General features: G+C 60.7%; 1 long non-coding RNA gene across 4 annotated transcripts; it reads left to right on the forward strand.

Moving 5' to 3' along the window:
- The first annotated feature begins 2,520 nt into the window (after positions 1 to 2,520).
- On the forward strand, positions 2,521 to 11,423 carry LOC130158392 (uncharacterized). 4 transcript variants are annotated; one of them, XR_008825279.1, is made up of 4 exons: positions 2,521 to 2,572; positions 7,481 to 7,612; positions 8,987 to 9,093; positions 10,254 to 11,423. It is a non-coding gene; the product is annotated as an uncharacterized LOC130158392 (long non-coding RNA). The 4 variants fall into 4 exon arrangements; XR_008825278.1 differs by lacking the exon at positions 2,521 to 2,572 and adding an exon at positions 6,804 to 6,862; XR_008825277.1 differs by lacking the exon at positions 2,521 to 2,572 and adding an exon at positions 6,823 to 6,960.
- Positions 11,424 to 26,565: the final 15,142 nt, after the last annotated feature.

Raw genomic sequence — 26,565 nt, forward strand, 5'->3', positions numbered from 1 at the left:
AATGGTGACTGTGTTGTTTTGGAACAGAGAGGGGAAGGCAGATGATCTGAAGACTGCTTTCTGTGCGATTGATCCCGGTATCGACGATCAGACGCTAGATACCTACGTTGACCTGCCGGATCAAGAAGATGTGCCTGTGGAAACTGCACTCGAGAGGCTGCTTGCTGGATATGCGAGACGAGTAGGGCCCTCGCCCAGGGAGGGAAGCACGACAGGCTTTGGAGGGGAGGAAGGAGACTTCCAATAATAAGAACAAATGGACTGCTTGATCTACGGGTTTGGGTGCCAAGCCGAGAGTTGGAGTTACTGCGTTAAATACTTCTTCCCATGGCATATGGAGGTACAGCTCGTAAGAGCTGAGTGGGGCGGCTAGCTTGAGCTATCGGAAGCACTTTCATCTTAAGCAGCACAGCACTCCGAGACAATTTTACAGCCTCTGCAGAGTCATTTTAGCTCAGCAAGACCTGTGGTGGGAGGCTGCCTGATCCCCAGAGAGAGGCTTCACACCCCCGGGGCGCCGAGGCACTTCAGGGTGTCAGGCGCTCTGCTTGGTGACACAAGAGCTGTGCTCCACAGCCATTGCTGGAACCTGAGAAGCCACCGTCAGGCTCCAGGCTGCAGCGTGGCTGCTTTGGCCCTTGGCCCTTACGGTCCCTTGTCTCAAAGAAAGAGGGGTTTCAAAGATTCCTTTGCAAAATAAGGTGCCGGTTGCAAGCAAAAGGTGAGGTCAGCCCACACGAAGTCTGCTATCGTGTCTGTCCCCCGAGGAGACTTTTGTCTGGGGTGTGGCTGCTGTTGTCCAGTATGGAATCACTCAACAGACGTTCAAGTGCTGCCCCACGAGTAGATTTAACCAAACTCTGAGCTGCAAAAGTCATCCAAGCATAGAAAAACTGAAATCAGTCCCTTGCTGCGAGGAAGGCACCACGGGCCCTTTGGTAACTTTACTCAGTCGTCCCTACTCATAGTGTCCGCTTTGCCCTGCACATAGCCCTCTCTAGGGAGGGGAGGGAGGATTCTGGAAACAAAAAAGACTGTAGGAAAACAGCTCTGCTGTGGTCATGCCTGAATTGCCGAGTAACTGGAGCAAACCTGAGAAGCAAACCCCTTTCTTTTTCTTGCGATGTAGGCATATGAAAAGTAGAAAGGGGTAAGCTGAAATCCAAAGACACCTTCCTGATAAAGCACTAGTTTTGTAAACTTGCCAAAACTGATTGCATTTGTAAAGCAGGAAGGCACCGTAGCTGGTGTGACACAGCATGTACCACCCAGAGGTACGAGGCCCTGGGGCTTTCTGCCTTAATACTCGAACCTGGTGCCAGGCACTTCCAACACAAGTCACAAAATAGCAGGAAAGGACCTCCACCAACCGGGCGGCTGCAGTACCCGTTTTTATTTCGCTAGATGGCAGCAGCGCTCCACCAACAGGGCCGGCTGCAGTACCCATTTATATTTCGCTAGATGGCAGCAGCGCTCCAACAATCGGGCAGCGCATGCGCAGAAACGACGTGACGCCAAAGGGGCGGGGCTTCCGGCCTCGTACGTATGGGCTACGCGTACGGCCCCGGAAGGTGGGTTCATTTCCGGCTCCGCGCGGCGCGCTGGAGTGGCTGTGGAGGTGCGGAGCCTTCGCCGGGAACCTGGAAGAGTTTCGGGCCGGGACGTGCGGCGGGCGCGCTGGGTGAGCGCTCGGGCTGAAGGGCGGCCGGGGGCCGGCGGGCAGCGGCCGAGTCGGGGGGGATGTGGCGGCCCGGCGCTCGGCCCGCGGGCAGGGAGCGCCTGGGTGCCGGCGGCGGGCGGGCTGAGGCAGGCGGGCGGCCCGGCCCGGGACCGGCGGGGCTGCCGCCGGTTCTCGTCTCCCCGGCAGGGACGGTGGTCAGCGGGCTCCTCACGGGGCTGCCCTTTTTTGGGTGGTTTTTTTTTTTTTTTTTTTGTCTCTCGGAGCCGCGCCGCTACCTCGGCGAGGAGCGGCGGCGGGGCGGCCCCGGTGCTCGCTTGTGGCGGCGGGGCCCGGGAGAGGGGTCGGCCCGCGGCGCCCCGCCGCCCACCCGCCGCCGCCTCCGGGCTGCCCGGGCAGCCGCCGCAGCCGCCGCAGCCCTGCGCGGGGCTTTGTCTTTCCCCCAGCCGCTGGCCTGAGCCGTGGCAGCCGGCTGGGGCTGCCGGCCCCCGCGGGCCGCAGAGGCTGCCTCGGGGCCTGCGGTAACGCTGTCGCGGGGGGGGGGTGGGGGGGGTGGGGGGGCGGGCGGGTGTCTGTGGCTCAGGAGCCTCTTCCCGCCCCTGCGAGCGGGGCCAGAGCAAGAAAAGGCAGCCGGCAGCGGAATCCCCCAGCCGTCGCCCCCGACTGCTGCTTTCTCCGCAAGCCTTTTAACTGCCGGGGAGGGCTGGGAGGCAGCGGCAGCTCAGGTGTCTGGCTGATCTTGTGTCGTGACAGTCAGCTCCGGGGCCGGAGCAGCCGAGGGGAAGAGGCCTTTTGGTTTGCTTCCCCGCGAAACCCCGGGGCCTTTTGTTTTCCCTTTGTCCCTAGGTTCGTCCGGAAGCGTCCGTCGACAAGTCAAGGGGAGCGGAACCGAAGGTCGCTCGAGATGTTACTTCGCCACGCGTGCCTCGTGCTTGCGAGTCGGACTGCTGACTACGGAGGGATCCCTTTTGTAGCCGCCGAGGGCCCGCGAGGCTCCGTGTGCCCGCCGCTTCCGAGTGCTGCGCTGCGGCTCGGGCAACGGCCGGGGAGGAATTGTCGGTCCCTCGTGGTAACGCAGCCGGGCCTGCTAGGCGCTTAGAGCCGCGCGTCCGGCCGGGCAGTATTGTTTTCCGAGGCTGTAAAGGAGCCCGAGGTATAAACCCGCTTGACGTTTCCGTACGGCGGTGCGCTTTGTCGGAGAGCTGGGCCCTACTGACGGAGCTGGCACAGGGTTCCCGCGGGACTCCGGCTTTGCCCGTCTCGTGGAAAGGCTCCAGAGCCTGCTTGGGAAGCCGCTTGACAAGGCACGGCTTTGCCGTGATTTTTACGCCGGAATTCCGACGGTAACGCCAATGCCACGTGTTAGCCTTTCTCCAGCAGCTCCTCAAAGCAGAGTGAGCCTTAAGAATCGGATTGCCTTTTAACGAAATTCGAAACAAAGCGGCGGGGTGAAGCGGCTGGAAGCGTCCTGCCAGTCTGCCGTGGGTATCGCTGCCGTGCGTGTTACCTGCCTGTCTGCCGATCGCTCCTGCCTCTTGTTGTGGCCCGGTAATTCCTCTGGGGAAGGCGTTGGGCTCTGACCGCAGCGCACCCCGACTCCCTCCTGACCCCGGCGAGACGTGATGGGTGTTTGCCTTCCTCCCCTTTCACAGGGCCTCGGCTGTTGCGTGCAGAGAAGCTGTCAGCCTCGCGAGGAGGAGCACGCCGCCGGCAAGCGCATCGTGGTGCTTCGGTACCGAGCTGAGGCCGCAGGCGTCCGTCTTTTGTTTGCGAAAAGGGATCGCGAGGAAAGGTGCTGGCCTCGGAGGGGGAGAGGTGGCGGGGGGAACAGGTAGGAGGCAGCTCTTTCAACCGGTTTTAGGCTTAACTCCTGGGTGCCTGAGCACGGTTCTGGGCTTCGGGGGGTTGGCTTTCGGCTTTTCGCCTTCAGCGCGTCCTCCGTCACCGCTGTCGGCGCGCGCTGAGCTGCGGCTCAGGGGGACTGCGGCGATACAGGCCGTGTGCGTGCCAGCCGTCCTCGAGGCTAGAGCTGTATTCTGCTTGTTACCCTGATGAAAGCGTTTCTTTTTTTCTAGGGGGCGTTCCCACAAGGCAGTGGTGTGGAGCCGAAGGGGACTGCGACGGAACGGTGACGGAGCCGTTTGGACCGAGTCTTGAAGATAGATCGCTCGGGTTTTTGTCCGAGGAAACTTCGTCTCGAGACGGTCCTATCGCTCGCTGGCAACGTGGTAGGAAACTGCTTTGTTGATCTTGACGGCGCAGTGTGTTGGGAGTATTAAGATTCCTCGAGAGATCAGAAGCGAGTAGGTTGTTTCTCTAAGGGAAAGGGGAATAGGCCTGTATCGTTAAAGGAAAGACTCAGAGTGGGTTTTGTTTCTCTCAAGTACAAAGCGCCCCATCTCAAGGGATTGCAAAGTCTGAAACGATGGTTCAAAAGCAGACTTGTGCTGTTTGCAAAGCGTCTGTTGCACTGCTCAAAGACAAAAGACGCTCACCCGAGAAAGTTTTTGGAAACCGATGTCCGATAGGCACGGGGAAAGAGCTGCAGAGGTTTACGTATCGTCTGTCGAATTCTGTTCTCTTTCGTGCCCTTCCATTTTACGATAAAAACTTTCGTGACCCCTTTTCCCGTTCAGGCACTGTTGCTAGTGTTTTTATAAGGGGGGAAAAAAAAGCGTAAGCCTGGTCTCTCGAGTGATTTTTTTTTTTTTTTTTTTTTTTTTTTTTTTCTTTTTCGCTAGACTAGTGGAATCGAGAATGTTCGCTGCCAGAACTTCATCCACCGAGATGGGACGCCAGGCAACTTCCTAACGGGCCGTGGGCAGAGTTCCCCTCTTGATGCCGTGCCTATATAATAAACTGTGCAGTCCGTTAGCTAGACGGGCTGCAGTACCCAATTTTTTTCGCCAGGCGGCAGCACCGCGCCCCCCCCGGCGGAGTAAGGGCAGCGCATGCGCAGACGCGGCTTGACGCCGAAGGGGGCGTGGCTTCCGGGCACGTCGCGGGCCGATGACGCAATCCGGCTTCGGCGCATGCGCAGAAGGGGTTTCTGGCAAACTAAGGGCAGCGCATGCGCAGACGCGGCTTGACGCCGAAGGGGGCGGGGCTTCCGGCCTCGTCGCAGCCCGATGACGCAACACGCCTCGGCGCATGCGCAGAAGGGCTTTCTGGCAAACTAAGGGCAGCGCATGCGCAGACGCGGCTTGACGCCGAAGGGGCGGGGCTTCCGGCCTCGGGCGTACGGGCAGATGACGCAATCGCGCTTTGGCGCATGCGCAGAAGCCTTTCTGGCCGACCGGGGGCGGCGCATGCGCAGAAGCGGCTTTGACCCCCCCCCCCTAGGGGCGGGGCTTCCGGCCTCGTGCGTAGGGGCAGATGGCGCATCCGGCCCGGGAAAGGCGGGTTCACTCCCGGCCCGCGCGGCGCGCTGGAGCGGCCGTGGAGGTACGGAGCCTTCGCCGGGAGCCCGGAAGACTTTCGGGCCGGGACGTGCGGCGGCGCGCTCGGGCTGAAGGGCGGCCGGGGGCCGGCGGGCAGCGGCCCGGTCGGGGGGGGGATGTGGCGGCCCGGCGCTCGGCCGCGGCAGGGAGCGCCTGGTGCCGGCGGCGGGCGGGCTGAGGCAGGCGGGCGGCCCGGCCCGGGACCGGCGGGGCTGCCGCCGGTTCTCGTCTCCCCGGCAGGGACGGTGGTCAGCGGGCTCCTCACGGGGCTGCCCTTTTTTGGGTGGTTTTTTTTTTTTTTTTTTTTGTCTCTCGGAGCCGCGCCGCTACCTCGGCGAGGAGCGGCGGCGGGGCGGCCCCGGTGCTCGCTTGTGGCGGCGGGGCCCGGGAGAGGGGTCGGCCCGCGGCGCCCCGCCGCCCACCCGCCGCCGCCTCCGGGCTGCCCGGGCAGCCGCCGCAGCCGCCGCAGCCCTGCGCGGGGCTTTGTCTTTCCCCCAGCCGCTGGCCTGAGCCGTGGCAGCCGGCTGGGGCTGCCGGCCCCCGCGGGCCGCAGAGGCTGCCTTGGGGCCTGCGGTAACGCTGTCGCGGGGGGGGGTGGCTCAGGAGCCTCTTCCCGCCCCTGGGAGCGGGCAAAGGCACGAAAAGAAAGCCGGTAGCAGAATCCCCACCCGTCGCCCCCGACTGCTGATTTCTCCGCAAGCGTTTAACCACCGGGATGGGCTGGGAGGCAGCGGCAGCTCAGGTGTCTGGCTGATCTTGTGTCGTGACAGTCAGCTCCGGGTCCGGAGCAGCCGAGGGGAAGAGGCCTTTTGATTTGCTTCCCAGTGAAACGGGGGTCTTTTGTTTTTCCTTTGTCCCTAGGTTCGTCTGGAATTGTACATTGACAAATCAAGGGGAGCGGAACCGAAGGTCAGTCGAGATGTTACTTTTCCCCGTGTGCCTTGTGCTTGTGAGTCAGACTGCTGACTACGGAGGGATAACCTTTGTACTTGCCGAGGGCCCGCGAGGCTCCGTGTGCCCGCTGCTTCCGAGTGCTGCGCTGCGGCTCGGGCAACGGCCGGGGAGGCATTGTCGGTCCCTCGTGGTTACGCAGCCGGGCCTGCTAGGCGCTTGAAGCAGCGCGTCCGGTCGGGCAGTATTATTTTTCTAGATTGTAAATGAGCCCGAGGTATAAACCCACTTACGTTTCTGTATGGCGGTGTACTTTGTCAGAGAGCTCAGATGTACTGATGGAGCTGGCACAGAGTTCCCTTGGGACTCCAGATTTGACTGTCTTGTTGAAAGGCTCCAGAGCCTGCTTTGAAAGTCGCTTGACAAAGCACAGCTTTGCCGTGATTTTTATACTGGAATTCCGACTGTAATGCCAATGCCACGTGTTAGCCTTTCTCCAGCAGCTATTAAAAGCAGAATGAGCGTTAAGAATCTGATTACCTTTTAACTAAATTCAAAACAAAGCTGCGGGGTGAAGCGACTGGAAGCGTCCTGCCAGTCTGACGTGGGTATCGCTGCCGTGCGTGTTTTCTGCCTGTCTACTGATCGCTCCTGCCTCTTGTTCTGCTGTGGTAATTCCTCTGGGGAAGGCGTTGGGCTCTGACTGCAGCGCACCCCGACTCCCTCCTGACCCCTGCGAGACGTGATCGGTGTTTGCCTTCCTCCCCTTTCACAGGGCCTCGGCTGTTGCGTGCAGAGAAGCTGTCAGCCTTGTGAGAGAGCATGCAGCCGGCAAGCGCATCGTGGTGCTTCGGTACCGAGCTGAGACCGCAGGCGTCCGTCTTTTGTTTGCGAAAAGGGATCGCGAGGAAAGGTGCTGACATTGGAGGGGGAAAGGTGGCGGGAGAACAGGTAGGAGGCAGCTTTCAACCGGTTTTAGGCTTAACTCCTGTGTTCCTGAGCAAGGTTCTGGGCTTCGAGGGGTTTGCTTTTGGCTTTTCGCCTTCAGCGCGTCCTCCGTCACCGCTGTCGGCGCGCGCTGAGCTGCGGCTCAGGGGACTGCGGCGATACAGGCCGTGTGGGTGCCAGCCGTCCTCCAGGCTAGGGCTGTATTCTACCCTAAAAAAAGCTTTCCGTAATACTATGCTTCCGTTAGGACGCAATTTTCTCGAGTTCCCCCCACCTCAGGGTGATTTTCCCACACCCCTAACCCCAACCCCTAAGCCCACCTGCAACACCCCATTTTCTCCTAGGCTTTTAGGAGTGGCCTGAGAGGTGCTTGCAGGGTATTCCATTTTGCCTTAGACAGCTTAGGAGACCAACCACATGCCTGGAGATCTGTATCTATCCTTAGGCTCCTAGTGGGATTCACACAAAACCAGTATGTGTGGGCACGTTCTCCTAGCAGCTCGGTGTCTTTTTGCTGTTGCAGAGGTGATTTCCAGGCGGAGCTGACCAGTGGGGTTCTCTGGCTGAGGGGAAGACCAGCAGTCAGCTGGTGGATGTGCTTCTGGAAGAAATAGCAACGGGAGCTCTAAGAGAGGGAAATGGCTTCCCTGCATGGGTATGTGGAAGCTTTCTTCACTGCTTGTTTCCACTGAGATTAATTGGTAATAAATACCCATTAGGAAGGTGGGAGAATTACTTTTGTGGCCGGTGTCTTCAAGATTCACCTTCTTCTTAGTGTAAACACTGATAACTTTAAAGCCAGGGAAACTCAGGTGCACTAGAAAAGCTGAAACGGTGAGCATACTGAAGACATAGCTGAAGTAGCCACACTTTACAATGATGCCACGTGAACCACGGGACATGCAGGTATTTCTAGTGGGCTCGAGCCCCTGCTAATGCTGCGCTATACGGCCAAGCCAAAGTAACAGCTTCCTGCTGCTGAAAAGCCTCATCCTCCTCCCCTCTCCCTGCCCCGGTACTGGTGGCCGTGACCGGGAAGTGTCCAGCAGAGCAGTATTTGGGTTTTCCCGGGTTACTTCTCTGCTGACGAGATTAATGCAGACAAGCGCCAGAATGACTAAGTAGCAAGACTACATTGTAAGGAATGACTGCTTCTTGTGGCATGAGGAAGTTCATTCAACTCACAATGTCCCATTGCACCGTACCCCAGCACATGGGGGAAGCAGGCAATGATACAGGGACAAGGAAGCGTTGCAAGAATTCTTCACGTCATACTAAGCACGACTGTATCCAGAGGTTCTCTCTGGGATAGAGTAGCATTTCTTTGATCCTTCGACATCTTTTCCTCAGCCTTTCCAGAAGCTTGAGCCGTTTTCCCTGCCATTCCTGAAAGGTATTTCCAAGGAAGATCTTTCCTTTTCTGGTTTTGTTGGGCAGAACCTCTCAGAGAGTCCCATTTTTTTTCCACCCTGGAGCACTCGAGACAAGTTGCAAAGGTGCTGACAGATGTGTTTTGTAGTACTGCGAGACCCACACAAATGACCTATCCCTAATTTAATCCCTAAATCCCTAAAACAAATGTAATCCTTAATTAAATCTCTACTTTAATCCCTAAAACCTAAGTAACGTCAGTTTAATTCTTTGCATAAGGATAAGTTGTCAATGAGGTCTTCAGTGCTGTACCTGCTTGCATCAACTAGTTCTTGGATTGGCTCTTTCCTTTTCAGGAGAATGGGATTAAATTAGGGATTAAATTAGTTTTATGAGACTAGCTAGGTTTATCAGATTAACAAAGCTGGAGTGCCCACCACAAGCTCTAACACCTGAAGGCCCTCTGCAGACAATGGCAGTGCAAGCTTGTGCCTTTTCTGTGATGGGAGTTTTTCCCATATTCTTTCTCTCTATTTCCACTTTTCACGTGGAAATTCCATTTCTCGGAGAGCCGCGTTATTTTCGTGCACGTTGAGAGGCAGCTCCTGTGCAGACCGGAACACATGTTCGGTGCTAACACAGCTGTAATTTCTTTCAGGAGGAGGCGGGGAGCGCTGAAGCTTTCGTGGCCAAGCCCCGGAGCCAGGATGTCAGGGGGAAGCAGGAGTATCTGAGCCAGCTGAAGAACAAGCTGGGAGATCTACTGTAAGTATGGAGGGAAGGGGCTGATGGGGACAGTAGCTCAGGACCGCGCGTGCAGAGGGAACCCCGCAGTGGACGCAGTGTGCGTGGCCAGCGCAGGCCTCCCTGCGCTACAGGGCTGTGCCCGTTGCAGTGAATGCCGAGACCTGGCTGAGCCCGGCTCTGCGGAACACTGCGAGCAGCAGTCCCCGACCCAAAGAACTTTGGCGTGGCAGACAGCGAGCAGAGATCAGTTGTACCACTAATCCCCTTCGGTACAGTGCTCCTCTGTCGCGACGGAGGGAAGACACAGTCAATCCATATGAGTGATCAGCAGACTTCGTTTATTGTGCCTTACAGTCACCTTTTATGCCTTGTTATAATTAGCTCATACGTATTACAAAAGTTAAGCTCATTATTGGTGAGTTGCCTAAATATCAAGCCCACCCCTAGTTTCTCTTCTGTAGTTATCTGTTCCCACCTGCAACATTCTTTTCCCACCGAAATCTTCCTGTTATTGTGTAACAAGAACAGCCAAAGGCAGCGTATTTGTGCTTTACTTCAGATAAGCTGAGAGCGATGCGCATTTTTGTCCAGCCAGCTAGACTATGTTTATGTGAACTTTTCCAGCTAGCCAGTTATCCACACTCCTCAGCTCTCCCAAAATAGCGGTAAAATCCTGTACATCTTCAGAGACTGGTTCTGAGGAGTGGGAAGAGCAAATAGGACTGACAACGGGTGCAAATCTGAGAAATAATTCCACCTCAAAACAAGAGGCAATTACTGCATTGAAAAAAAGTCTGGTGCCACACCGAGCACCGAGGAGAACGCCAGAGGTGGGCAGGTGCCTGTGAAGTGAAATCCTGTCCAACGTGGGCGCTGGATTAGCAAGAAGTACAGTTCTGTAATAAGGGATATCAATGCACAATAGAGTGAAATTAAGGTCTTCCCAGGTTATCATCAATCTAAGATTTCTTAACTTCCGGTCAGTCTGACGTTTAGCATTCACCAGTCTTTATTGCACATGTGTTTAACAACGGGATGCTAGTAGAGGCAGAGATGACTGTATCAAAAGACATCTCTGCTCTGCATTTCGGGCAACATGGATTCTCAGTGTGACACAAGTAAGTAAATGTTCTTTTCACATACCACAACGTAATGGTGACTGTGTTGTTTTGGAACAGAGAGGGGAAGGCAGATGATCTGAAGACTGCTTTCTGTGCGATTGATCCCGGTATCGACGATCAGACGCTAGATACCTACGTTGACCTGCCGGATCAAGAAGATGTGCCTGTGGAAACTGCACTCGAGAGGCTGCTTGCTGGATATGCGAGACGAGTAGGGCCCTCGCCCAGGGAGGGAAGCACGACAGGCTTTGGAGGGGAGGAAGGAGACTTCCAATAATAAGAACAAATGGACTGCTTGATCTACGGGTTTGGGTGCCAAGCCGAGAGTTGGAGTTACTGCGTTAAATACTTCTTCCCATGGCATATGGAGGTACAGCTCGTAAGAGCTGAGTGGGCGGGCTAGCTTGAGCTATCGGAAGCACTTTCATCTTAAGCAGCACAGCACTCCGAGACAATTTTACAGCCTCTGCAGAGTCATTTTAGCTCAGCAAGACCTGTGGTGGGAGGCTGCCTGATCCCCAGAGAGAGGCTTCACACCCCCGGGGCGCCGAGGCACTTCAGGGTGTCAGGCGCTCTGCTTGGTGACACAAGAGCTGTGCTCCACAGCCATTGCTGGAACCTGAGAAGCCACCGTCAGGCTCCAGGCTGCAGCGTGGCTGCTTTGGCCCTTGGCCCTTACGGTCCCTTGTCTCAAAGAAAGAGGGTTTCAAAGATTCCTTTGCAAAATAAGGTGCCGGTTGCAAGCAAAAGGTGAGGTCAGCCCACACGAAGTCTGCTATCGTGTCTGTCCCCGAGGAGACTTTTGTCTGGGTGTGGCTGCTGTTGTCCAGTATGGAATCACTCAACAGACGTTCAAGTGCTGCCCCACGAGTAGATTTAACCAAACTCTGAGCTGCAAAAGTCATCCAAGCATAGAAAAACTGAAATCAGTCCCTTGCTGCGAGGAAGGCACCACGGGCCCTTTGGTAACTTTACTCAGTCGTCCCTACTCATAGTGTCCGCTTTGCCCTGCACATAGCCCTCTCTAGGGAGGGGAGGGAGGATTCTGGAAACAAAAAAGACTGTAGGAAAACAGCTCTGCTGTGGTCATGCCTGAATTGCCGAGTAACTGGAGCAAACCTGAGAAGCAAACCCCTTTCTTTTTCTTGCGATGTAGGCATATGAAAAGTAGAAAGGGGTAAGCTGAAATCCAAAGACACCTTCCTGATAAAGCACTAGTTTTGTAAACTTGCCAAAACTGATTGCATTTGTAAAGCAGGAAGGCACCGTAGCTGGTGTGACACAGCATGTACCACCCAGAGGTACGAGGCCCTGGGGCTTTCTGCCTTAATACTCGAACCTGGTGCCAGGCACTTCCAACACAAGTCACAAAATAGCAGGAAAGGACCTCCACCAACCGGGCGGCTGCAGTACCCGTTTTTATTTCGCTAGATGGCAGCAGCGCTCCACCAACAGGGCCGGCTGCAGTACCCATTTATATTTCGCTAGATGGCAGCAGCGCTCCAACAATCGGGCAGCGCATGCGCAGAAACGACGTGACGCCAAAGGGGCGGGGCTTCCGGCCTCGTACGTATGGGCTACGCGTACGGCCCCGGAAGGTGGGTTCATTTCCGGCCCGCGCGGCGCGCTGGAGTGGCTGTGGAGGTGCGGAGCCTTCGCCGGGAACCTGGAAGAGTTTCGGGCCGGGACGTGCGGCGGCGCGCTGGGTGAGCGCTCGGGCTGAAGGGCGGCCGGGGGCCGGCGGGCAGCGGCCGAGTCGGGGGGGATGTGGCGGCCCGGCGCTCGGCCGCGGCAGGGAGCGCCTGGTGCCGGCGGCGGGCGGGCTGAGGCAGGCGGGCGGCCCGGCCCGGGACCGGCGGGGCTGCCGCCGGTTCTCGTCTCCCCGGCAGGGACGGTGGTCAGCGGGCTCCTCACGGGGCTGCCCTTTTTTGGGTGGTTTTTTTTTTTTTTTTTTTGTCTCTCGGAGCCGCGCCGCTACCTCGGCGAGGAGCGGCGGCGGGGCGGCCCCGGTGCTCGCTTGTGGCGGCGGGGCCCGGGAGAGGGGTCGGCCCGCGGCGCCCCGCCGCCCACCCGCCGCCGCCTCCGGGCTGCCCGGGCAGCCGCCGCAGCCGCCGCAGCCCTGCGCGGGGCTTTGTCTTTCCCCCAGCCGCTGGCCTGAGCCGTGGCAGCCGGCTGGGGCTGCCGGCCCCCGCGGGCCGCAGAGGCTGCCTCGGGGCCTGCGGTAACGCTGTCGCGGGGGGGGGTGGGGGGGTGGGGGGCGGGCGGGTGTGTGTGGCTCAGGAGCCTCTTCCCGCCCCTGCGAGCGGGCCAGAGCAAGAAAAGGCAGCCGGCAGCGGAATCCCCAGCCGTCGCCCCCGACTGCTGCTTTCTCCGCAAGCCTTTTAACTGCCGGGGAGGGCTGGGAGGCAGCGGCAGCTCAGGTGTCTGGCTGATCTTGTGTCGTGACAGTCAGCTCCGGGGCCGGAGCAGCCGAGGGGAAGAGGCCTTTTGGTTTGCTTCCCCGCGAAACCGGGGCCTTTTGTTTTCCCTTTGTCCCTAGGTTCGTCCGGAAGCGTCCGTCGACAAGTCAAGGGGAGCGGAACCGAAGGTCGCTCGAGATGTTACTTCGCCACGCGTGCCTCGTGCTTGCGAGTCGGACTGCTGACTACGGAGGGATCCCTTTTGTAGCCGCCGAGGGCCCGCGAGGCTCCGTGTGCCCGCCGCTGCCGAGTGCTGCGCTGCGGCTCGGGCAACGGCCGGGGAGGAATGGTCGGTCCCTCGTGGTAACGCAGCCGGGCCTGCTAGGCGCTTAGAGCCGCGCGTCCGGCCGGGCAGTATTGTTTTCCGAGGCTGTAAAGGAGCCCGAGGTATAAACCCGCTTGACGTTTCCGTACGGCGGTGCGCTTTGTCGGAGAGCTGGGCCCTACTGACGGAGCTGGCACAGGGTTCCCGCGGGACTCCGGCTTTGCCCGTCTCGTGGAAAGGCTCCAGAGCCTGCTTGGGAAGCCGCTTGACAAGGCACGGCTTTGCCGTGATTTTTACGCCGGAATTCCGACGGTAACGCCAATGCCACGTGTTAGCCTTTCTCCAGCAGCTCCTCAAAGCAGAGTGAGCCTTAAGAATCGGATTGCCTTTTAACGAAATTCGAAACAAAGCGGCGGGGTGAAGCGGCTGGAAGCGTCCTGCCAGTCTGCCGTGGGTATCGCTGCCGTGCGTGTTACCTGCCTGTCTGCCGATCGCTCCTGCCTCTTGTTGTGGCCCGGTAATTCCTCTGGGGAAGGCGTTGGGCTCTGACCGCAGCGCACCCCGACTCCCTCCTGACCCCGGCGAGACGTGATGGGTGTTTGCCTTCCTCCCCTTTCACAGGGCCTCGGCTGTTGCGTGCAGAGAAGCTGTCAGCCTCGCGAGAGAGCACGCCGCCGGCAAGCGCATCGTGGTGCTTCGGTACCGAGCTGAGGCCGCAGGCGTCCGTCTTTTGTTTGCGAAAAGGGATCGCGAGGAAAGGTGCTGGCCTCGGAGGGGGAGAGGTGGCGGGGGGAACAGGTAGGAGGCAGCTCTTTCAACCGGTTTTAGGCTTAACTCCTGGGTGCCTGAGCACGGTTCTGGGCTTCGGGGGGTTGGCTTTCGGCTTTTCGCCTTCAGCGCGTCCTCCGTCACCGCTGTCGGCGCGCGCTGAGCTGCGGCTCAGGGGACTGCGGCGATACAGGCCGTGTGCGTGCCAGCCGTCCTCGAGGCTAGAGCTGTATTCTGCTTGTTACCCTGATGAAAGCGTTTCTTTTTTTCTAGGGGGCGTTCCCACAAGGCAGTGGTGTGGAGCCGAAGGGGACTGCGACGGAACGGTGACGGAGCCGTTTGGACCGAGTCTTGAAGATAGATCGCTCGGGTTTTTGTCCGAGGAAACTTCGTCTCGAGACGGTCCTATCGCTCGCTGGCAACGTGGTAGGAAACTGCTTTGTTGATCTTGACGGCGCAGTGTGTTGGGAGTATTAAGATTCCTCGAGAGATCAGAAGCGAGTAGGTTGTTTCTCTAAGGGAAAGGGGAATAGGCCTGTATCGTTAAAGGAAAGACTCAGAGTGGGTTTTGTTTCTCTCAAGTACAAAGCGCCCCATCTCAAGGGATTGCAAAGTCTGAAACGATGGTTCAAAAGCAGACTTGTGCTGTTTGCAAAGCGTCTGTTGCACTGCTCAAAGACAAAAGACGCTCACCCGAGAAAGTTTTTGGAAACCGATGTCCGATAGGCACGGGGAAAGAGCTGCAGAGGTTTACGTATCGTCTGTCGAATTCTGTTCTCTTTCGTGCCCTTCCATTTTACGATAAAAACTTTCGTGACCCCTTTTCCCGTTCAGGCACTGTTGCTAGTGTTTTTATAAGGGGGGAAAAAAAAGCGTAAGCCTGGTCTCTCGAGTGATTTTTTTTTTTTTTTTTTTTTTTTTTTTTTTTCTTTTTCGCTAGACTAGTGGAATCGAGAATGTTCGCTGCCAGAACTTCATCCACCGAGATGGGACGCCAGGCAACTTCCTAACGGGCCGTGGGCAGAGTTCCCCTCTTGATGCCGTGCCTATATAATAAACTGTGCAGTCCGTTAGCTAGACGGGCTGCAGTACCCAATTTTTTTCGCCAGGCGGCAGCACCGCGCCCCCCCCGGCGGAGTAAGGGCAGCGCATGCGCAGACGCGGCTTGACGCCGAAGGGGGCGTGGCTTCCGGGCACGTCGCGGGCCGATGACGCAATCCGGCTTCGGCGCATGCGCAGAAGGGGTTTCTGGCAAACTAAGGGCAGCGCATGCGCAGACGCGGCTTGACGCCGAAGGGGGCGGGGCTTCCGGCCTCGTCGCAGCCCGATGACGCAACACGCCTCGGCGCATGCGCAGAAGGGCTTTCTGGCAAACTAAGGGCAGCGCATGCGCAGGCGCGGCTTGACGCCGAAGGGGCGGGGCTTCCGGCCTCGGGCGTACGGGCAGATGACGCAATCGCGCTTTGGCGCATGCGCAGAAGCCTTTCTGGCCGACCGGGGGCGGCGCATGCGCAGAAGCGGCTTTGACCCCCCCCCCCTAGGGGCGGGGCTTCCGGCCTCGTGCGTAGGGGCAGATGGCGCATCCGGCCCGGGAAAGGCGGGTTCACTCCCGGCCCGCGCGGCGCGCTGGAGCGGCCGTGGAGGTACGGAGCCTTCGCCGGGAGCCCGGAAGACTTTCGGGCCGGGACGTGCGGCGGCGCGCTCGGGCTGAAGGGCGGCCGGGGGCCGGCGGGCAGCGGCCCGGTCGGGGGGGGGGATGTGGCGGCCCGGCGCTCGGCCGCGGCAGGGAGCGCCTGGTGCCGGCGGCGGGCGGGCTGAGGCAGGCGGGCGGCCCGGCCCGGGACCGGCGGGGCTGCCGCCGGTTCTCGTCTCCCCGGCAGGGACGGTGGTCAGCGGGCTCCTCACGGGGCTGCCCTTTTCTGGGTGAGTGGGTTTTTGTTTGGTTTTTTTTTTCTGTTTTTTTTTTTTTGTTTTTTTTTTTTTTTTTTCTCTCGGAGCCGCGCCGCTACCTCGGCGAGGAGCGGCGGCGGGGCGGCCCCGGTGCTCGCTCGTGGCGGCGGCGCCCGGGAGAGGGGTCGGCCCGCGCCGCCCCGCCGCCCCCCCGCCGCCGCCTGCGGGCTGCCCGGGCAGCCGCCGCAGCCCTGCGCGGGGCTTTGTCTTTCCCCCAGCCGCTGGCCTGAGCCGTGGCAGCCGGCTGGGGCTGCCGGCCCCCGCGGGCCGCAGAGAGGCTGCCTCGGGGCCTGCGGTAACGCTGTCGCGGGGTGGGGGGGGGTGGGGGGGGGGTGGGGGGGGGTGTGTGTGGCTCAGGAGCCTCTTCCCGCCCCTGCGAGCGGGCCAGAGCAAGAAAAGGCAGCCGGCAGCGGAATCCCCAGCCGTCGCCCCCGACTGCTGCTTTCTCCGCAAGCCTTTTAACTGCCGGGGAGGGCTGGGAGGCAGCGGCAGCTCAGGTGTCTGGCTGATCTTGTGTCGTGACAGTCAGCTCCGGGGCCGGAGCAGCCGAGGGGAAGAGGCCTTTTGGTTTGCTTCCCCGCGAAACCGGGGCCTTTTGTTTTCCCTTTGTCCCTAGGTTCGTCCGGAAGCGTCCGTCGACAAGTCAAGGGGAGCGGAACCGAAGGTCGCTCGAGATGTTACTTCGCCACGCGTGCCTCGTGCTTGCGAGTCGGACTGCTGACTACGGAGGGATCCCTTTTGTAGCCGCCGAGGGCCCGCGAGGCTCCGTGTGCCCGCCGCTGCCGAGTGCTGCGCTGCGGCTCGGGCAACGGCCGGGGAGGAATGGTCGGTCCCTCGTGGTAACGCAGCCGGGCCTGCTAGGCGCTTAGAGCCGCGCGTCCGGCCGGGCAGTATTGTTTTCCGAGGCTGTAAAGGAGCCCGAGGTATAAACCCGCTTGACGTTTCCGTACGGCGGTGCGCTTTGTCGGAGAGCTGGGCCCTACTGACGGAGCTGGCACAGGGTTCCCGCGGGACTCCGGCTTTGCCCGTCTCGTGGAAAGGCTCCAGAGCCTGCTTGGGAAGCCGCTTGACAAGGCACGGCTTTGCCGTGATTTTTACGCCGGAATTCCGACGGTAACGCCAATGCCACGTGTTAGCCTTTCTCCAGCAGCTCCTCAAAGCAGAGTGAGCCTTAAGAATCGGATTGCCTTTTAACGAAATTCGAAACAAAGCGGCGGGGTGAAGCGGCTGGAAGCGTCCTGCCAGTCTGCCGTGGGTATCGCTGCCGTGCGTGTTACCTGCCTGTCTGCCGATCGCTCCTGCCTCTTGTTGTGGCCCGGTAATTCCTCTGGGGAAGGCGTTGGGCTCTGACCGCAGCGCACCCCGACTCCCTCCTGACCCCGGCGAGACGTGATGGGTGTTTGCCTTCCTCCCCTTTCACAGGGCCTCGGCTGTTGCGTGCAGAGAAGCTGTCAGCCTCGCGAGAGAGCACGCCGCCGGCAAGCGCATCGTGGTGCTTCGGTACCGAGCTGAGGCCGCAGGCGTCCGTCTTTTGTTTGCGAAAAGGGATCGCGAGGAAAGGTGCTGGCCTCGGAGGGGGAGAGGTGGCGGGGGAACAGGTAGGAGGCAGCTCTTTCAACCGGTTTTAGGCTTAACTCCTGGGTGCCTGAGCACGGTTCTGGGCTTCGGGGGGTTGGCTTTCGGCTTTTCGCCTTCAGCGCGTCCTCCGTCACCGCTGTCGGCGCGCGCTGAGCTGCGGCTCAGGGGACTGCGGCGATACAGGCCGTGTGCGTGCCAGCCGTCCTCGAGGCTAGAGCTGTATTCTGCTTGTTACCCTGATGAAAGCGTTTCTTTTTTTCTAGGGGGCGTTCCCACAAGGCAGTGGTGTGGAGCCGAAGGGGACTGCGACGGAACGGTGACGGAGCCGTTTGGACCGAGTCTTGAAGATAGATCGCTCGGGTTTTTGTCCGAGGAAACTTCGTCTCGAGACGGTCCTATCGCTCGCTGGCAACGTGGTAGGAAACTGCTTTGTTGATCTTGACGGCGCAGTGTGTTGGGAGTATTAAGATTCCTCGAGAGATCAGAAGCGAGTAGGTTGTTTCTCTAAGGGAAAGGGGAATAGGCCTGTATCGTTAAAGGAAAGACTCAGAGTGGGTTTTGTTTCTCTCAAGTACAAAGCGCCCCATCTCAAGGGATTGCAAAGTCTGAAACGATGGTTCAAAAGCAGACTTGTGCTGTTTGCAAAGCGTCTGTTGCACTGCTCAAAGACAAAAGACGCTCACCCGAGAAAGTTTTTGGAAACCGATGTCCGATAGGCACGGGGAAAGAGCTGCAGAGGTTTACGTATCGTCTGTCGAATTCTGTTCTCTTTCGTGCCCTTCCATTTTACGATAAAAACTTTCGTGACCCCTTTTCCCGTTCAGGCACTGTTGCTAGTGTTTTTATAAGGGGGGAAAAAAAAGCGTAAGCCTGGTCTCTCGAGTGATTTTTTTTTTTTTTTTTTTTTTTTTTTTTTTCTTTTTCGCTAGACTAGTGGAATCGAGAATGTTCGCTGCCAGAACTTCATCCACCGAGATGGGACGCCAGGCAACTTCCTAACGGGCCGTGGGCAGAGTTCCCCTCTTGATGCCGTGCCTATATAATAAACTGTGCAGTCCGTTAGCTAGACGGGCTGCAGTACCCAATTTTTTTCGCCAGGCGGCAGCACCGCGCCCCCCCCGGCGGAGTAAGGGCAGCGCATGCGCAGACGCGGCTTGACGCCGAAGGGGGCGTGGCTTCCGGGCACGTCGCGGGCCGATGACGCAATCCGGCTTCGGCGCATGCGCAGAAGGGGTTTCTGGCAAACTAAGGGCAGCGCATGCGCAGACGCGGCTTGACGCCGAAGGGGGCGGGGCTTCCGGCCTCGTCGCAGCCCGATGACGCAACACGCCTCGGCGCATGCGCAGAAGGGCTTTCTGGCAAACTAAGGGCAGCGCATGCGCAGACGCGGCTTGACGCCGAAGGGGCGGGGCTTCCGGCCTCGGGCGTACGGGCAGATGACGCAATCGCGCTTTGGCGCATGCGCAGAAGCCTTTCTGGCCGACCGGGGGCGGCGCATGCGCAGAAGCGGCTTTGACCCCCCCCCCCCTAGGGGCGGGGCTTCCGGCCTCGTGCGTAGGGGCAGATGGCGCATCCGGCCCGGGAAAGGCGGGTTCACTCCCGGCCCGCGCGGCGCGCTGGAGCGGCCGTGGAGGTACGGAGCCTTCGCCGGGAGCCCGGAAGACTTTCGGGCCGGGACGTGCGGCGGCGCGCTCGGGCTGAAGGGCGGCCGGGGGCCGGCGGGCAGCGGCCCGGTCGGGGGGGGGATGTGGCGGCCCGGCGCTCGGCCGCGGCAGGGAGCGCCTGGTGCCGGCGGCGGGCGGGCTGAGGCAGGCGGGCGGCCCGGCCCGGGACCGGCGGGGCTGCCGCCGGTTCTCGTCTCCCCGGCAGGGACGGTGGTCAGCGGGCTCCTCACGGGGCTGCCCTTTTCTGGGTGAGTGGGTTTTTGTTTGGTTTTTTTTTTCTGTTTTTTTTTTTTTGTTTTTTTTTTTTTTTTTCTCTCGGAGCCGCGCCGCTACCTCGGCGAGGAGCGGCGGCGGGGCGGCCCCGGTGCTCGCTCGTGGCGGCGGCGCCCGGGAGAGGGGTCGGCCCGCGCCGCCCCGCCGCCCCCCCGCCGCCGCCTGCGGGCTGCCCGGGCAGCCGCCGCAGCCCTGCGCGGGGCTTTGTCTTTCCCCCAGCCGCTGGCCTGAGCCGTGGCAGCCGGCTGGGGCTGCCGGCCCCCGCGGGCCGCAGAGAGGCTGCCTCGGGGCCTGCGGTAACGCTGTCGCGGGGGGGTGGGGGTGGGGGGGGGTGGGGGGGGTGTGTGTGGCTCAGGAGCCTCTTCCCGCCCCTGCGAGCGGGCCAGAGCAAGAAAAGGCAGCCGGCAGCGGAATCCCCAGCCGTCGCCCCCGACTGCTGCTTTCTCCGCAAGCCTTTTAACTGCCGGGGAGGGCTGGGAGGCAGCGGCAGCTCAGGTGTCTGGCTGATCTTGTGTCGTGACAGTCAGCTCCGGGGCCGGAGCAGCCGAGGGGAAGAGGCCTTTTGGTTTGCTTCCCCGCGAAACCGGGGCCTTTTGTTTTCCCTTTGTCCCTAGGTTCGTCCGGAAGCGTCCGTCGACAAGTCAAGGGGAGCGGAACCGAAGGTCGCTCGAGATGTTACTTCGCCACGCGTGCCTCGTGCTTGCGAGTCGGACTGCTGACTACGGAGGGATCCCTTTTGTAGCCGCCGAGGGCCCGCGAGGCTCCGTGTGCCCGCCGCTGCCGAGTGCTGCGCTGCGGCTCGGGCAACGGCCGGGGAGGAATGGTCGGTCCCTCGTGGTAACGCAGCCGGGCCTGCTAGGCGCTTAGAGCCGCGCGTCCGGCCGGGCAGTATTGTTTTCCGAGGCTGTAAAGGAGCCCGAGGTATAAACCCGCTTGACGTTTCCGTACGGCGGTGCGCTTTGTCGGAGAGCTGGGCCCTACTGACGGAGCTGGCACAGGGTTCCCGCGGGACTCCGGCTTTGCCCGTCTCGTGGAAAGGCTCCAGAGCCTGCTTGGGAAGCCGCTTGACAAGGCACGGCTTTGCCGTGATTTTTACGCCGGAATTCCGACGGTAACGCCAATGCCACGTGTTAGCCTTTCTCCAGCAGCTCCTCAAAGCAGAGTGAGCCTTAAGAATCGGATTGCCTTTTAACGAAATTCGAAACAAAGCGGCGGGGTGAAGCGGCTGGAAGCGTCCTGCCAGTCTGCCGTGGGTATCGCTGCCGTGCGTGTTACCTGCCTGTCTGCCGATCGCTCCTGCCTCTTGTTGTGGCCCGGTAATTCCTCTGGGGAAGGCGTTGGGCTCTGACCGCAGCGCACCCCGACTCCCTCCTGACCCCGGCGAGACGTGATGGGTGTTTGCCTTCCTCCCCTTTCACAGGGCCTCGGCTGTTGCGTGCAGAGAAGCTGTCAGCCTCGCGAGAGAGCACGCCGCCGGCAAGCGCATCGTGGTGCTTCGGTACCGAGCTGAGGCCGCAGGCGTCCGTCTTTTGTTTGCGAAAAGGGATCGCGAGGAAAGGTGCTGGCCTCGGAGGGGGAGAGGTGGCGGGGGAACAGGTAGGAGGCAGCTCTTTCAACCGGTTTTAGGCTTAACTCCTGGGTGCCTGAGCACGGTTCTGGGCTTCGGGGGGTTGGCTTTCGGCTTTTCGCCTTCAGCGCGTCCTCCGTCACCGCTGTCGGCGCGCGCTGAGCTGCGGCTCAGGGGACTGCGGCGATACAGGCCGTGTGCGTGCCAGCCGTCCTCGAGGCTAGAGCTGTATTCTGCTTGTTACCCTGATGAAAGCGTTTCTTTTTTTCTAGGGGGCGTTCCCACAAGGCAGTGGTGTGGAGCCGAAGGGGACTGCGACGGAACGGTGACGGAGCCGTTTGGACCGAGTCTTGAAGATAGATCGCTCGGGTTTTTGTCCGAGGAAACTTCGTCTCGAGACGGTCCTATCGCTCGCTGGCAACGTGGTAGGAAACTGCTTTGTTGATCTTGACGGCGCAGTGTGTTGGGAGTATTAAGATTCCTCGAGAGATCAGAAGCGAGTAGGTTGTTTCTCTAAGGGAAAGGGGAATAGGCCTGTATCGTTAAAGGAAAGACTCAGAGTGGGTTTTGTTTCTCTCAAGTACAAAGCGCCCCATCTCAAGGGATTGCAAAGTCTGAAACGATGGTTCAAAAGCAGACTTGTGCTGTTTGCAAAGCGTCTGTTGCACTGCTCAAAGACAAAAGACGCTCACCCGAGAAAGTTTTTGGAAACCGATGTCCGATAGGCACGGGGAAAGAGCTGCAGAGGTTTACGTATCGTCTGTCGAATTCTGTTCTCTTTCGTGCCCTTCCATTTTACGATAAAAACTTTCGTGACCCCTTTTCCCGTTCAGGCACTGTTGCTAGTGTTTTTATAAGGGGGGAAAAAAAAGCGTAAGCCTGGTCTCTCGAGTGATTTTTTTTTTTTTTTTTTTTTTTTTTTTTTTCTTTTTCGCTAGACTAGTGGAATCGAGAATGTTCGCTGCCAGAACTTCATCCACCGAGATGGGACGCCAGGCAACTTCCTAACGGGCCGTGGGCAGAGTTCCCCTCTTGATGCCGTGCCTATATAATAAACTGTGCAGTCCGTTAGCTAGACGGGCTGCAGTACCCAATTTTTTTCGCCAGGCGGCAGCACCGCGCCCCCCCCGGCGGAGTAAGGGCAGCGCATGCGCAGACGCGGCTTGACGCCGAAGGGGGCGTGGCTTCCGGGCACGTCGCGGGCCGATGACGCAATCCGGCTTCGGCGCATGCGCAGAAGGGGTTTCTGGCAAACTAAGGGCAGCGCATGCGCAGACGCGGCTTGACGCCGAAGGGGGCGGGGCTTCCGGCCTCGTCGCAGCCCGATGACGCAACACGCCTCGGCGCATGCGCAGAAGGGCTTTCTGGCAAACTAAGGGCAGCGCATGCGCAGACGCGGCTTGACGCCGAAGGGGCGGGGCTTCCGGCCTCGGGCGTACGGGCAGATGACGCAATCGCGCTTTGGCGCATGCGCAGAAGCCTTTCTGGCCGACCGGGGGCGGCGCATGCGCAGAAGCGGCTTTGACCCCCCCCCCCTAGGGGCGGGGCTTCCGGCCTCGTGCGTAGGGGCAGATGGCGCATCCGGCCCGGGAAAGGCGGGTTCACTCCCGGCCCGCGCGGCGCGCTGGAGCGGCCGTGGAGGTACGGAGCCTTCGCCGGGAGCCCGGAAGACTTTCGGGCCGGGACGTGCGGCGGCGCGCTCGGGCTGAAGGGCGGCCGGGGGCCGGCGGGCAGCGGCCCGGTCGGGGGGGGGATGTGGCGGCCCGGCGCTCGGCCGCGGCAGGGAGCGCCTGGTGCCGGCGGCGGGCGGGCTGAGGCAGGCGGGCGGCCCGGCCCGGGACCGGCGGGGCTGCCGCCGGTTCTCGTCTCCCCGGCAGGGACGGTGGTCAGCGGGCTCCTCACGGGGCTGCCCTTTTCTGGGTGAGTGGGTTTTTGTTTGGTTTTTTTTTTCTGTTTTTTTTTTTTTGTTTTTTTTTTTTTTTTTCTCTCGGAGCCGCGCCGCTACCTCGGCGAGGAGCGGCGGCGGGGCGGCCCCGGTGCTCGCTCGTGGCGGCGGCGCCCGGGAGAGGGGTCGGCCCGCGCCGCCCCGCCGCCCCCCCGCCGCCGCCTGCGGGCTGCCCGGGCAGCCGCCGCAGCCCTGCGCGGGGCTTTGTCTTTCCCCCAGCCGCTGGCCTGAGCCGTGGCAGCCGGCTGGGGCTGCCGGCCCCCGCGGGCCGCAGAGAGGCTGCCTCGGGGCCTGCGGTAACGCTGTCGCGGGGGGGTGGGGGTGGGGGGGGGGTGGGGGGGGTGTGTGTGGCTCAGGAGCCTCTTCCCGCCCCTGCGAGCGGGCCAGAGCAAGAAAAGGCAGCCGGCAGCGGAATCCCCAGCCGTCGCCCCCGACTGCTGCTTTCTCCGCAAGCCTTTTAACTGCCGGGGAGGGCTGGGAGGCAGCGGCAGCTCAGGTGTCTGGCTGATCTTGTGTCGTGACAGTCAGCTCCGGGGCCGGAGCAGCCGAGGGGAAGAGGCCTTTTGGTTTGCTTCCCCGCGAAACCGGGGCCTTTTGTTTTCCCTTTGTCCCTAGGTTCGTCCGGAAGCGTCCGTCGACAAGTCAAGGGGAGCGGAACCGAAGGTCGCTCGAGATGTTACTTCGCCACGCGTGCCTCGTGCTTGCGAGTCGGACTGCTGACTACGGAGGGATCCCTTTTGTAGCCGCCGAGGGCCCGCGAGGCTCCGTGTGCCCGCCGCTGCCGAGTGCTGCGCTGCGGCTCGGGCAACGGCCGGGGAGGAATGGTCGGTCCCTCGTGGTAACGCAGCCGGGCCTGCTAGGCGCTTAGAGCCGCGCGTCCGGCCGGGCAGTATTGTTTTCCGAGGCTGTAAAGGAGCCCGAGGTATAAACCCGCTTGACGTTTCCGTACGGCGGTGCGCTTTGTCGGAGAGCTGGGCCCTACTGACGGAGCTGGCACAGGGTTCCCGCGGGACTCCGGCTTTGCCCGTCTCGTGGAAAGGCTCCAGAGCCTGCTTGGGAAGCCGCTTGACAAGGCACGGCTTTGCCGTGATTTTTACGCCGGAATTCCGACGGTAACGCCAATGCCACGTGTTAGCCTTTCTCCAGCAGCTCCTCAAAGCAGAGTGAGCCTTAAGAATCGGATTGCCTTTTAACGAAATTCGAAACAAAGCGGCGGGGTGAAGCGGCTGGAAGCGTCCTGCCAGTCTGCCGTGGGTATCGCTGCCGTGCGTGTTACCTGCCTGTCTGCCGATCGCTCCTGCCTCTTGTTGTGGCCCGGTAATTCCTCTGGGGAAGGCGTTGGGCTCTGACCGCAGCGCACCCCGACTCCCTCCTGACCCCGGCGAGACGTGATGGGTGTTTGCCTTCCTCCCCTTTCACAGGGCCTCGGCTGTTGCGTGCAGAGAAGCTGTCAGCCTCGCGAGAGAGCACGCCGCCGGCAAGCGCATCGTGGTGCTTCGGTACCGAGCTGAGGCCGCAGGCGTCCGTCTTTTGTTTGCGAAAAGGGATCGCGAGGAAAGGTGCTGGCCTCGGAGGGGGAGAGGTGGCGGGGGAACAGGTAGGAGGCAGCTCTTTCAACCGGTTTTAGGCTTAACTCCTGGGTGCCTGAGCACGGTTCTGGGCTTCGGGGGGTTGGCTTTCGGCTTTTCGCCTTCAGCGCGTCCTCCGTCACCGCTGTCGGCGCGCGCTGAGCTGCGGCTCAGGGGACTGCGGCGATACAGGCCGTGTGCGTGCCAGCCGTCCTCGAGGCTAGAGCTGTATTCTGCTTGTTACCCTGATGAAAGCGTTTCTTTTTTTCTAGGGGGCGTTCCCACAAGGCAGTGGTGTGGAGCCGAAGGGGACTGCGACGGAACGGTGACGGAGCCGTTTGGACCGAGTCTTGAAGATAGATCGCTCGGGTTTTTGTCCGAGGAAACTTCGTCTCGAGACGGTCCTATCGCTCGCTGGCAACGTGGTAGGAAACTGCTTTGTTGATCTTGACGGCGCAGTGTGTTGGGAGTATTAAGATTCCTCGAGAGATCAGAAGCGAGTAGGTTGTTTCTCTAAGGGAAAGGGGAATAGGCCTGTATCGTTAAAGGAAAGACTCAGAGTGGGTTTTGTTTCTCTCAAGTACAAAGCGCCCCATCTCAAGGGATTGCAAAGTCTGAAACGATGGTTCAAAAGCAGACTTGTGCTGTTTGCAAAGCGTCTGTTGCACTGCTCAAAGACAAAAGACGCTCACCCGAGAAAGTTTTTGGAAACCGATGTCCGATAGGCACGGGGAAAGAGCTGCAGAGGTTTACGTATCGTCTGTCGAATTCTGTTCTCTTTCGTGCCCTTCCATTTTACGATAAAAACTTTCGTGACCCCTTTTCCCGTTCAGGCACTGTTGCTAGTGTTTTTATAAGGGGGGAAAAAAAAGCGTAAGCCTGGTCTCTCGAGTGATTTTTTTTTTTTTTTTTTTTTTTTTTTTTTTCTTTTTCGCTAGACTAGTGGAATCGAGAATGTTCGCTGCCAGAACTTCATCCACCGAGATGGGACGCCAGGCAACTTCCTAACGGGCCGTGGGCAGAGTTCCCCTCTTGATGCCGTGCCTATATAATAAACTGTGCAGTCCGTTAGCTAGACGGGCTGCAGTACCCAATTTTTTTCGCCAGGCGGCAGCACCGCGCCCCCCCCGGCGGAGTAAGGGCAGCGCATGCGCAGACGCGGCTTGACGCCGAAGGGGGCGTGGCTTCCGGGCACGTCGCGGGCCGATGACGCAATCCGGCTTCGGCGCATGCGCAGAAGGGGTTTCTGGCAAACTAAGGGCAGCGCATGCGCAGACGCGGCTTGACGCCGAAGGGGGCGGGGCTTCCGGCCTCGTCGCAGCCCGATGACGCAACACGCCTCGGCGCATGCGCAGAAGGGCTTTCTGGCAAACTAAGGGCAGCGCATGCGCAGACGCGGCTTGACGCCGAAGGGGCGGGGCTTCCGGCCTCGGGCGTACGGGCAGATGACGCAATCGCGCTTTGGCGCATGCGCAGAAGCCTTTCTGGCCGACCGGGGGCGGCGCATGCGCAGAAGCGGCTTTGACCCCCCCCCCCTAGGGGCGGGGCTTCCGGCCTCGTGCGTAGGGGCAGATGGCGCATCCGGCCCGGGAAAGGCGGGTTCACTCCCGGCCCGCGCGGCGCGCTGGAGCGGCCGTGGAGGTACGGAGCCTTCGCCGGGAGCCCGGAAGACTTTCGGGCCGGGACGTGCGGCGGCGCGCTCGGGCTGAAGGGCGGCCGGGGGCCGGCGGGCAGCGGCCCGGTCGGGGGGGGGATGTGGCGGCCCGGCGCTCGGCCGCGGCAGGGAGCGCCTGGTGCCGGCGGCGGGCGGGCTGAGGCAGGCGGGCGGCCCGGCCCGGGACCGGCGGGGCTGCCGCCGGTTCTCGTCTCCCCGGCAGGGACGGTGGTCAGCGGGCTCCTCACGGGGCTGCCCTTTTCTGGGTGAGTGGGTTTTTGTTTGGTTTTTTTTTTCTGTTTTTTTTTTTTTGTTTTTTTTTTTTTTTTTCTCTCGGAGCCGCGCCGCTACCTCGGCGAGGAGCGGCGGCGGGGCGGCCCCGGTGCTCGCTCGTGGCGGCGGCGCCCGGGAGAGGGGTCGGCCCGCGCCGCCCCGCCGCCCCCCCGCCGCCGCCTGCGGGCTGCCCGGGCAGCCGCCGCAGCCCTGCGCGGGGCTTTGTCTTTCCCCCAGCCGCTGGCCTGAGCCGTGGCAGCCGGCTGGGGCTGCCGGCCCCCGCGGGCCGCAGAGAGGCTGCCTCGGGGCCTGCGGTAACGCTGTCGCGGGGGGGTGGGGGTGGGGGGGGGGTGGGGGGGGTGTGTGTGGCTCAGGAGCCTCTTCCCGCCCCTGCGAGCGGGCCAG

This window comes from Falco biarmicus, chromosome 13 (assembly GCF_023638135.1).
Source record: "Falco biarmicus isolate bFalBia1 chromosome 13, bFalBia1.pri, whole genome shotgun sequence".
Lineage (NCBI taxonomy): Eukaryota > Metazoa > Chordata > Aves > Falconiformes > Falconidae > Falco > Falco biarmicus.